We start from the raw sequence: 11,567 nt of genomic DNA on the forward strand, positions 1-11,567 counted from the left end.
CGGGGGCGGACACCCGGCGGAAACTGAGTCCTTGGAAATACAGCGAGATGTCCGCACACATCTCCAGCGCGGGCTGCTGGGGCAGAAACACGCGCGCTGTGCGAGACCTGCACTTCTGGAACGTGCTGGCCGAGAGATGTTTGCTTTATTTTTTAAACTCTATAAATGGATTAATAATTCTTTGGGTTACAGATGTGTAGAGACTAGCGCAGTGGAAGCCGGTTTTTGAGTAGAATTTCTGGAAGTTGTTAGAACGGAAAAAAGAATGGCAGCCTCCTCTAGGGCTGAACCTAGAAATGCTTTTAAAAGATACAATTACTTTAAAATATACTTGCCTCCCCCTCGCAGGTTCATTACAACCTGCATGATGATACCTATGTAACCCCAGAGCTCCGTAAGCATTGGCGTCCTGACTATTTAGTGGTGGAGAACACCCACGGTTCTTACAGAGATTTGCAGAGGCTCCATGTGCTTAGGAAACTGGGTCGGATGAGAATAAAGATTGACTTTTGTACAAGCCAAACTAGTTTGGATCTATATTGTTTCCAATATAGACACTTTCCAAAATGTATTGATGTACCTTTTAGTTGCATCTCTTACCATCTTCCCTGAGAGATAGAACTTGTTTCTTGCTCCAGTTTTTGAAATGAATTCCATTCCCCAAGGAGGCAGTGCTGATGCCAATGCTTCTTTCTACGATCTCACCCTAGTCCCATTACATCACACCAACGTCATGCCCTGGAGCAGGAGTTAGGAGTTAAGTCAGCCACAGTCACCTGCAATGGCTTTCTGCATTCACGTAGTGGCAGCACAGTCCTACAGGCTATGCTCTGCAAATGCAGTTAAAGATAAGTTGTATTTTTCTCACATGCGAGGGGAATGTTTGCATAGGAAGTTCAATTTTGAAAACAAATTTTTAAAGAAAAAGTATTTTGCATTTTGTTCTCAAATTGTACAATCTATGATTCTTCTGTTCCACAGCTGCCTTCCTACTGTCTGAATAACTATCATCAGCCTTCCTGAGCCTTGCTCCGGTGACACAGTTCCCTGTGCCGATGGATCATAGCTGTGACTATCAGAGTTACAACAGGCATCTCCTCAGGTAAACCAAACCACGCTGAGAGCTTCAACTATTGCAGTCAATACTGGTACCATGGTTTCAGAGAAATGAGTGGGAGTTTGCTTTTGACTTCAGCAATGTAGGAATTCACTCCAAGACTTTCAGGTTTTATGACAACCTACCATAAGTCAGCATAGGAGGAATTCCAGCTGAAATGTTCACTCAAGAGCTCATGTCATCAGGTGTCAGCTGCTAGTACACTGTACATCAAATAGAGCTTTTACACAGTTGGTGGCGGTGTATTGAATTTTCAGTGATAGTCTAGAGATCAGTATGGAAAAATCGGAGTCCAACAGGCTTGGTCCAAAAACTGGTATTTTGTCACAACTGGAGCAGGGATCTGGAATGTTCTCCTGCCTCCTGCAAGCCACAGAACCACTTCAACATGATTTATGTGAAAATTACATTTAGATTTCTGTATTCTTTACTGAATACTCTTTCCTCAGCTGAGGGGGAAAAAAACAAAACCAGATCACTTCTAAATGTAGACTAACAAAACCAGACACTATATATTCAGTTCTTTTTGACTTGTAACTGATTTTCTTCCCTCCCTAATGTCTTTACTTGGATGTCACCAACACTTACTCTTGTTTTCAACCTTTGTGATTTCTTGTGTCATTCTTTCAGAAATGGGGAAAGGCAGACAGTTTCCAGGAAAAAACAAAAATTGTTTACTGGCATCCATGAAGGCAGAGACGTGGGGTACACCTCCTGCATGGCCCCCGAATGCTGACGCGTTATGTATCCGTAAAAGCCAAGAGATATTGAAATATTTGCCATGGAGCATGGCAAATATTTTTGTCAATTAATTTGGTTACTGGAAAATTGTAACTCAAAAGTATTAGTCAATTATTTTGATTTTATTAGATTATCAGATTTTATTGTTATTATTATCTTTAAAGTCCTACTTCGATCAATAAAGGAGTATACTATTGTCTGGATCACCCATCTAAAAAATTCGTCTAGAGTATTCCGGCTGAAAAAAAAAATGAATAAATGTAAAAGGAAACCCGGAAAATCAATTATTCTCACTCTGCCGGTTGGTTCTTGGCGCGACAGGAGCGGTAGCTCACAGGCTCGGGATCATCCATCCCGCTGCCGCCGGAGCTGCAGTTGCGCGGAGGCACCGCAGGGCGGCACTGCCCGCCCGCCGAACGGCGCCGCCGGGACCCGCGGGGATCGCGCTGAGCGTCTTCCAGCGGGAAAGCAGGGAATTCCACAGGCGTCGGGGCAGGGAAGTTAGACATCTGGTAGGTTAGATACGATCTTTCGCAGAGCGACTGGACACGAGTAACTAAACCCAAGCATGGCACTATGTGAGTGGTCTTGATAAGGCACCTGAACACCGCGGGCAGTTAATGGCACCTGACAGCGACAGCCGGGCGATGGCTTGTTCTGCCATCCTTGTACCTGTCCCTGGTGTGCCCAGTCGGGTTTGTGGAAGGAGGCTCGTGTGGCTGTACTGCTGGTGGTCTCTCCCCATGAAGACGAGGCGTTGTGCTGGCAGGACACAAACAACCCGAGCCTCGGGATAGTGCTAAATCTACCCCCAGTCACTCCAGTGCTATGGGAGGCTTTCCTTTAGCCAGGCACAGCCTCAGTGGGATTTAGATCTCGAGTGTCTCAGAAAGCTTGGCGAGCATCTGCTCTGGTTGAAGGAGGGGGGCACTGCGAAGGAGTCCGGCTCTCTTGCCACCGCGGGGGGGTGGTCTTCCCGAGGAAGATATTTTGGCATCTGAATTTCCACCACAAAACTTGCTAATAAAAGGGTCAGAGTGCCAGAGTAAATTCATGCTTCCTCACACCTAATAGTGCTCTCCGTACTCTGTCCCCGGGATCATATTCTTTCTTGTTTTATAGTCAGAAGCTTGCTTTTGAAAGAGTGTGGGACAGGAACGGTGCCCTTAAAGCAAGCTAACTGCAAAGAGAAGGTGCCAGAGTCTCAGCAAAATCTCTGGAGAGGTCACATCAAAACATTTCTAGAGGGTCGAGTGTAAGACTAGATGTTAAGCACTGACAGATAGGGCACAGGCAAGCAGAGAAACAGGGGCAGACCATGAATGTGGACAGGGCAGAAAGATTTTTAAAAGTTCTTCCCAGTTAAGTTGGTTAGGCATTGGAAGAGATGTCCAAGGTTTCTGTGGTATCTGTTGGAGAGTTCAGCTGGCCTTGACCTTGAGCAACCTGATCTATTTGATCAGGAGACTGGACAAACTGACCTCCCAGACGTCCTTTCCAACCTAATGTTTTCTGTGATCCCCTGGTTGAGAAGAAAAAAACAGTATCAAGGGGTAAGAAGTAAATCAGAGAGAGAGCCCTCTAAGTATATGAAAGGAGCTGTGAGGCCACAGCAGTAGGCATTTTTGCCCATTGTTTGGTGGGCGCCAAAGGCAGTAACACTATTGCCTGGAAGTCCTGCTCTGACTCATCCCAGGAGACATTTCTGCAAGGCACAGCAGAAAAGGAGAAGTGACTGCTGAGCCCTGAAGCATGGGGGAGGAGGGGAGCTGGCCCCATGGAAGCTCAGAACAGGGAATTTTAGTCTTACTCATCATATTATTTTTATATTTGGGTTTTCAGATGTAAACCTCAGTATTTCTGTCAGCATGTTAACTCTGTGTGCACCTCAATTTTGTCCACTAGCTGCAGTGACTCCTTTCTGCCTTACTCTGTGCACAGACACACAACTTCCAGCTGGGAGCTCAGTTTGACTAGCACTTTACTAGTGTTTGTAAGCAATAAATGAACTACCTGGTCAGTGATGTTTAATCTGGGCAGAATTCATTGTCATACTGGAGAAAGAAGAAAAAAGACGAGCTTGGTCTGAGAAAGATACAGCCAGAGAGTGGGTTAGGGCAGATGAGTCAAATGTGGCAGATGAGCCATAGAGGATTTGCAGAAGTTGGAAATGAGATACATACTGAAAAGGTGATCTACCTAGTCTTAACAAATGTAAGCAAGAAATGGAAGGGAAACCTAAATTATCATGAAAAACAAATAGTGTTGGAAGGGCTAGCAGAATCTAAACCTCTAGCAGAAGACCAGCACGAATTCTTTACTGAGGTTTCAGACCTTAACAGTGAGGCCACAATAGTACCCTGCCAAGCTAGGTATCAGTATGTGTTGTGTGTGATACACAGTGGTCTTTATCTTATATCTAAATGTAGTTAATTCTGGGTTCTGACCATGAAAAAGGGTTTTCTTATGATTTTCAGTGCTTGATAATGAAACCCCTGATTTCTATAACCTAACACATCTTCTACATGCCTCCAGGATACAGCACCAACTATGGTTCCTTCACTTTAGTTGACAGAGGACAGGCTGCAGTTCTATATGGAAGTTTCAGTATCAGTGTTACAGGCAAACAAATACTTTATAATCAACATTCACGCTTTCATTCTCTGCACATTCTTCCCTAGTGAGGGCCATATTCTGAACCCTGGTGCCAAGATTCAAACTCTCAGTTACTGAAAGTAGTGAGACCTGTGCTGTCATTCACCTTGAGTGCTGAAGGCTTCAGACTGTTCAGAGCTACATAACCTGTAAGAGGAGCAGCCATCACTTGGCAGAGTTGTAATTGTAGTAGTTGTAGGGCATGGTATGCATAGAAGACTTAAATACCAGGCCCCTGAAATGAAGTTGTTAATGGAGTGCAAAGGATCTCCAAAGCAGTACTACTGTGTGTCAGAACAATGCCTACCTCAAGCCAGTAGAGAAAAAATTAAATTCTCCAGGTTATTAAATTCAGGAGGATGCATTATTAGCATTGGCCACTCAAATTCTAAGTGCAGTGGTTACAGCCTAGTCCAGTTTTCTTCTAATGAGGAGGTCACAACAGTGTAGAGCTCAGTGGTTTACAGTCTCCTTCCAGACTCTTGATTAATCTGTGCAGTCTCCATTTGGGTAAAACACAAAACTACTCAGTAGGTTGGTACAAATAGTTTTGTAAAAAGACCAAGGAGAACATCTCCTGCTATGTTTCAAAATGACATGCTGCATTATGAAATAAATTCTCAGAGACGGAAGAAAACTATGAGATCAGGGTTTTTCCATTTCTGTTTGTCTAAGGTGACAGAAGCTGTATAAAGCTGGCACTAAAAAAAGCACAATTGATAGCGAAGTTCATCTGAGGTGCTCAAAGTAGGTGGGGGAAGCCCTTCTTTTTTTCTTTTCTAGTTGACAAAGAAGCCCAGGACTGGGGCAATAGTGGGAGTGTCACAGGCAACACTGAAACTTAGTAGCAGACATTATGGAGGAGGATTCAGAAAAAGAATAGCAAAGAGAATTGTCACTGAATTGCAACTAACATTCACAGTAACATGTTACCAGTAATCTGAGAAACTTGATGTTTTGGTTAAACAGAACAATTCACATGCAACATCCAAGATGAGCAGTCCACTACACAACAATGCTTTCCTGGTGCTATGATCAAGGATAGAAATATGCAAGCAGAAGTAAATTTACCAGAGACATCAAGAGGATTAGTAGAAGAAGGAAACAAGCAGCCTGGGGCAAGAAAAGTTGTGTAGATGCCAACTCAAAGTAAGTCTTAGGAGGAGAAAATTGGGATGCAGGCATAGCATCTCAAAGATGAAGTCTATAAAACTGATTTTAGTTGGATATGGATGGTATCAGATACAACATTGATAAAGATAGCTGAGAAAATGTTCTAACCAGCCATATATTTTTATATTCATCCTCTGTTTCTGAGCTTCACAAATCTTTCTGTATCAGAAATGTGTTATACTCCGAACACAGCACATTTTTTGCCAGCACAGGCATTTACTTAAACTGTGCAAATGCATCTGCTGGTTGGCAGAGCCAGTGGCCTCCTAAAGATCACAGATCCTGACTTTGAAAGCTTATCTACCATCCTCTTTTTTGCTATTGCCACAGATCTCTTCTCAGCAGTCTGGGGCTTTGCTCCCTGAATGGGGGGCTTGTGCTACACAGGTGCCCACCCCTGATAACACAGCTGAGGAGCCCAGAGGAAGTTATACAAGATGCCTTTGTCAACACTCCTTCCCACATAGACCATCTCCTGTCTCCTTTGTTACTGTAAATTGACATCAGAGTTGCTGAATCATGATACAGTAGTCACAAAAATGTTATTTATGTTGTAGAAACAAGGCCCCCTCCCTCTCATTGTTTCCTGCCTGTGTCAAAATGGAATCACTGATTTTTGTCCTAGCTCCTCCTGCACTGGCACTTTAGGTGAAGTTGTCTGAGTTCTCCTCCTTCAGGCTAAGATAAAATACACATACAGATACAACCAAGATTTGATTCTGGCCTGCTAAAAGACCGTCTTGCTGAGCAGACACTGTCTGGACAGTTCACCATGAAAAGCCATTTGGAAACATTTTCTGAGAGATCTGCTTACAAGGTCAGACCCCCAAGGGAATTTTTCAAATGTTACACCGTACATTTGAAAAGCTGACCTCCCACAGAGAGGACTTATTTGCACTACAAAAATATTTTGTTAGGGTGCTTAGTTACAACAGGCTTTAGTCCTAAGCCTGTAGATGGAGATGAACTATGGTTTGCCTTTTCAGCATTGTAACTAAGTTCCTAACAAACCAGGATGTTGAGAAAAGAAAACAGTGCTGTATCTGGAAAGAGATGCATGGAATAGAACGACTTGCAAAGCAAGTGACAATGTAGAAAGCCACAAGAAGGACATACAAAAGACAAGAAAGAGACAGGAGGTGACATGGTTATGGTCAGGGAGACACTGATGACCAGAGACAAGAAGTTACCAAAATATTTAAAACATACAAGGAGCAAGACTGAGTTATGTCAAACAGAAAGTGTGAGAGGCCTGTGAAACACAAGGAAAGCCAGAAATCATTATCAAGCCATCAAAAAATTTAATGACGATCAAAATTTTCTATGTATAAATTCATAAGCACTTAAATTTTTTTTGTGCAGATAAATACTTTTCAAAGCCATATCTTCATAGCCCAATGAGATTTAACTTTCTTACTTTAAACCAATACACAGACTCCATATAGATTTGCTAATGTGTTCAGGGGAAATGTCCAGACTTTGACTGCATAAACAAATTTATCAGGAAAAAATACCTATAGCCCTCATGCAGAAATGCAATTTGAAAGTATAACATCAGTTAAAAAAAATCTAGAAAAATTCACAAGTTAATTAATTTAATTCACAAATGACGAGAGTTCTAATTTTTTTCACCAGAATCCTATTCCTCTTCTGTTCTCTTTCAAATTTTTATTTTACAACTAGCTAATAAACAAAGTTATACTATAAAATAAACTATGGAAAAGCAATAAAAATTTCAGTTCTTCATTTACTGAGTCTTCCCCACAAATTATGACTCACCCTAGGATTATCAAAGTACATAGTGAATTCAAAACATCTAATTACTATGGAATTATGACATAATGTAGCCAACAGAAATAATTGATTTTCAATGCATTACAAAATTGTTATTGTTGCTATTTTAGCAGTAGGTGAGAACAACATTTGGCTGAACTACACATGGGCAATAAAAAAATCTTGTAACCTAGCTTGAAATCAAATGCAAAAAGTGAATGACAGAACCTATAGAAGAAACTACTGGAGAGAAAAGAAGCTAAATTAAAAAAATATGCTACTGATTTATATTAACTGTGTGACTTAGGTCATGTGAAAAATTTCTTTTTTAACAACAAATGAAATCATCCTCCTTTCTCAATTCAACTATCATTGTTTGTCTCATAGCAGTCCAAAACACAGGACAAAATTTAAAACACTTGCATAGTCATTACTGAGTGGCTAGCTAAAAACAGACCATAAAACTCTGCATAAACTTCCTTATCATGTGCTTTATGTATCTCATAGTTTCAAACATACCCATCCTGATTCTATTGAGAAAACATCCTGTTGTACCACTGGTATACAAATATCTGTAAAACTGCTGGAATATCATTGGCTGTTGAACTAACACCCCTTTGAAACAGTGAGCCTATGCTAAGTAAAGTTGGCACCACTTTTCCACTGCATTTCCATTAAATGTAGGGCATTTAACTGATAAAAGGGGAATGACAGCAGTGACAGTGGGAGCAAATCCTTGCCTCTATTTTTTTTTCCAGACTAGCACGGATTTTAAGGCCTGTAGCACAGTTTCAGCTGATTTTTCTTTGTGATAATAGCATTTAGTGCTGATATGGTTGCTTTTTTCTTTAAGTAACAGATCTCAAAAATTTTACTCTTCTTTAGACACAGTATTTAACTTCAAACAAGGCACTGAACATATACCTCCCATGACCAACAGGGAAAAGAAAGGCATACAGAGTCCAAGTGGCCAGCTAGTGAGTCAGAGAGCCAGAAAATTAACCCAATATCCTAGATTACAAGCCAGATCCTAAACAGTGGATCGTGCTCTCCTAAGTCAGAATTTGCTATTCCATTTTTTTTTTATAAAATCTACCTTTCCACAAATGTAATTCAGATGTTACAGATAGCTAAAGTGACATTTTTGCTAGTATTTGAAGGCTGAAAGAGAACACCAGATGTAGTAGCACAAGATCTCGAGAAAGACATAATCCGGAAAAGAGCACAGCAATGTGGCTTTGATACAAAGACAGGTAAAAACATAGGAAAATGTTAGGAGTCTGGGGGTGATATTATTGGAAGCAGTAGTTTAGTCACCTTTCATGTTGAGGAGGAGTTATTTATAGCTCTTTGTTTTCCACGTGGTTTGCTGTGGGACTTTGACAGAAAACACATGGTTTTGTATGTCTGGCAAGATGAAGCAGATGACAGATTTGGCTTAAGAGCCAAATGAGACTTCAGTGCTCTGATTTTGCCAGTGCAATTAGTAGTTTTCCAGCTGTGGCTCTTCAAAAAACCTCCATTCTCTATATTTAGTAGTTTATAATATGGAAAAATAAAAGGTTTTAAATTTGGATTGAATATTCTTGCACACTGGATATCAATAAAATTTATCCATTTACACATGGAATATTTATTTTGGATTTTTTCCTCAGAATTGGTTTGAAATTGGTTAGATTATGAGCAGGAAATCAGGATGATCCAAGTACAGACTTGTCACAAGTCTCTGAAGTTTGAGCTTGTGTTTATCAACCGTTTAATATCTCCATTCCTAAGGGACTGAGAGGATAAGCAGATGGTCTGCAAAGCAAAACTGTAGTATTTGAGGCTTGAAGGGAGGGAGACGTAGATCTCTCATTCTGTTCAATTCCTCTGATGATTAAGGCATGCATCCATCACTCAACAAATGGGCTGCAAAATAGTTGTTCCTAGTCATCATATACCTGTCCTAGGATGGGTTTTGTCATGCAATTGATGGTCATTTTTTGGATAACACTGAGCAAAATGGTAGCTTGACAGGTCTTTCAAATACAGAGGATAGGCCTGCTTCTGTTGCAGGATAGATGCAAGTTCAAATTAAAAAAGTGAGGCAGAGATTAATATCTGAAAATGCATTTTGCCTAAGAGACTATTTAAGAAGCACAAAATCTTAAAGTCAAGCACATCTGTCATAAAGGAGCTGCCTTTTCAGTCTGCTAAAAGGGGGCTGGCCCTGCTAACAGACAAGGAGATGGTCTCAATGCACTAATGGTTCTTTCCATCCAAATTTCCTGTATGTGTCACAGCTGCAAGTCTGTGCAGCTGTCTCTGGTGGTTTTTTTTTTTTGCCTACCCCATCTCATGTTTATAGATGGTTTATCATTTTATGTTGCATACTAAGGAGATAAAGAGCAAGAAATACTATTCTGATTTCTGTAACATATTGATCACAGAACCCTCAACAGCCATGTATCTGTCCTGTTTGTTAGTGATTAAATAGCAAATACCAACATATTCTTAGTCAGACAAACCTCTACCCATGGCTTTAGATTTGTTTTCTTTTTGTTCTCTAGGCACATATGGTCAGGGCTTTAGCCCCTGCCAAAGGCTTTAGAAGACCCTGCCCCTCGAGAACTTGAGTAAGCAACCACTCCTCCCCTGTAGAGATGAGTTACAGAGAATGCATAGAAGAGTAACCATCAGTTTTCCTGTTTATCCGTGGGGTTCAACAAATTTCAAATCAGATGTGGGGTGATGTGACCATGTAGTAATGGAACTTTCTGCGAGCTGCCACTAGCCTTCAGGCACAATGCATATATCCCCTTGAGGCATGAGGGAACACTGTTTTTAGTCACAGGTGCCTTCTGGCAGATTGGAGCAGGTGCTATCACCCTCCGATTCCTCCAGCTTTCTCTCATTTCATTCAGCAGCTGTTAGTCAAATTCAGTTCTCATCACCTAGAGGTGAAGATTAAAGCTTGGGATGAAAAGAGATGACTGATGAAAAGCCCATCCCAACCACTCTGAAGCTCACGCTGTGGCAGGTAGTAGACTGGCACTAGTTTGTAAGAGTATTGCTCCATGATTGTTAGTCCTTGTGCTGTCCACCCATCTTGTGTTCATGTCACCTTCCTTTTCCTTTTCCATTCTTTGGGCAGATAGACCTCAGTTGCTGAGTGTTGCTTCAGTGTAAAATAACACGTGGTGCTTGTGGTGTGGGAAGGAAGCTGGCTGTGAGAGATAAAGGTTTGAGGTTAAGAGCAGACCGACTGTTATGCTCCTGGGGCTTTGCTGATCTTTGTATAACCTTAGTGTGGCTGAGTGATACAAATCAGCACTACCTTTTCTGATAAAATCCATCTACCAGAGGCAAGCAGCAGCCATACCTCCACATCTTTTTGTAGTTTATTACAGCCCTGGTGTTCCAAAGGGTTTGGATGGGTCAAAGGTTAATTTTCCATTATGTTGCTGGAAGAGAGTGACCAAGTTTGGTTAAGGCTCAGAGACTTAGGAAATAAACCGAAGAAAAAAAAACATATCAGAGGACTTGCAAGAACCAAAAGCCTTCAGGGAAATTCCAAGATTGCCAAAGAAAAGAACAATTGCTGAGAATGTTTGTGCAAAACCAACATCTTCTTCCTTCCCACAAGGATTAGTACAACTCACTTTGAAAGAGAAAGAAAGAATCAAGAGAACAAGAAACATTTCACCCAGCTGTCCCACTCTGCAAAACCCCATTGCTTTACTTCACCCAAAGCAGCAGGCAGAAATGCAAAATCATGCCATTTGTGACCTACAGAAACAAAGCTCAGTGTTTGCATGGGTGGGGGAGAGAGAGAGAGACAGTCAACCTTATCACCAACTGGAAAAAATGCAGAATAGAAATGCCCTGGTAGCTTTTTTTTTTAAATTATTTTTTATTTTTAATTTTTTTTTCCTTCATACAAGCTATACTTACTTTTCCTCACAAGAATACAAATCTTAAATGAAGCCAAGCTTCATTACACATAACAATAGGGATCAAATGTGATTTTGAAGGCTAGAGACTGAAACTAATGGTTCTGGAAGGTGTTGCACCAAAATCAATCTTTAAATCTTCAGTGGAAAACAATAATTAAAATTAAGTCATG

This window comes from Manacus vitellinus, unplaced genomic scaffold (genome assembly GCF_001715985.3).
Source record: "Manacus vitellinus isolate BGI_N305 unplaced genomic scaffold, ASM171598v3 scaffold_6_pilon, whole genome shotgun sequence".
Classification (NCBI taxonomy): Eukaryota; Metazoa; Chordata; class Aves; order Passeriformes; family Pipridae; genus Manacus; species Manacus vitellinus.